The sequence below is a fragment of the Curcuma longa genome, chromosome 4, assembly GCF_044706935.1.
Source record: "Curcuma longa cultivar G26 ecotype Majalengka, Jawa Barat chromosome 4, ITB_CL_G26_1.1, whole genome shotgun sequence".
In the NCBI taxonomy this organism is placed as follows: Eukaryota; Viridiplantae; Streptophyta; class Magnoliopsida; order Zingiberales; family Zingiberaceae; genus Curcuma; species Curcuma longa.
Window position 1 is genome coordinate 3,311,177 of NC_133864.1, and position 1,360 is coordinate 3,312,536.

Genomic DNA, 1,360 nt, shown 5'->3' on the forward strand with positions numbered 1-1,360 from the left:
GTAACCATTTCCTTTGTATTCTCATTCTTAGTAGGCATCTGGCCTTCTATTTTCTCACGAAGAAAATGAATTCAGTTATGAAAATACTGAATTGTCATAAACTATGAAGCTACTAAAGTCGTGGAACATTATACTATTGTTTGTCCATGTTTGTTGCAATGAAATTCCATTGGAATAATAGATATTTTCTCATCATTCTATCATTTTCACTGTGTAAGTCATAACTAAGACTGGGCACATTTTTTTCTTCTTCTTTACATCCATCATCCAGATCAGATGTTATTCTCCATTGATTGTCTTGTTAAATGCATAATTAAGACAATTCAAAACGTTAGATATTTTCTATATACCTTCGTTATTTCTACTATTTTCTTCTATTAAGAAAGAACATATTCCATCACATTATGATGTGGTTATTATCTAGTAAGGTGGGCCTCATCTTTACAGCCAACTCTATCACTATTGTTTGGATGTAGTGAGGCATAAGAAATTGGTTGATTGTAGTTTGGTGCTCACTGCTTCTATCCAATCTTATTCTGATATCTATGGCCATCTGTAGACTTGTCTTCTCTTTAGATTGTCAAATTATATATTTCTGTTGAAGTGACAAACAAACTTAACTGAATCACCAATCAAATGTGCGACACCAGAGTATCATCGATGGTGATCTAACATCTCAGATACTTGTCTCTCCCTCTTATGGAGGGCTGGGGCTGGAATGCAATATCAAGGGAAAGAAAGACTTTAGTTGCCGATCAGCTTTGCTTTGCTTTGCTTTGTCGATGATATTCAACTAGCATCTATCATATTTACAGTCCTCGTATCGTTTTCTTTTTTTTTTTTTTTTTTGACAAGATGGAAAAAAACTATATATAGTTTGCTCAGGCTGAGATGAAAAGCTCGTCCCTGCCTGTTTTTTGAGTTCATCAAATCAAATTCTTGTGCCCTAAACAATAGTCTTATTATGTATTATTGGTTGTGTATGCAGGAAAACACATGGTGCAGTACTGCTACGTTGCTCTAATCTCGGACAGATAGATAAGCAGGATATGCTACTAGCTTCTTTAAAAGAAAAATAATTAGGAAAAAGTTTCAAATCGTCGAGTCATCAGAGTTCATAAGATAGATAAGCCAAAAGGAATTAAGTGCTGATGACCAGGCTTCCATTTGCACATGATAAATCTTGTCGGGGGAAAAGCAAGGCTTTGAGCTGGATTTAGACTCAGATGAGATGGAAAGAATGAACTCCAGGCTCCTACTGAAACATGGCTTATCTCTATAGACGTCACGGAATCATCTTTTCATGTGCTACATAATTAGGCTCCTAGTGAAATATCTATTAATAAATTAAAGTCGAATA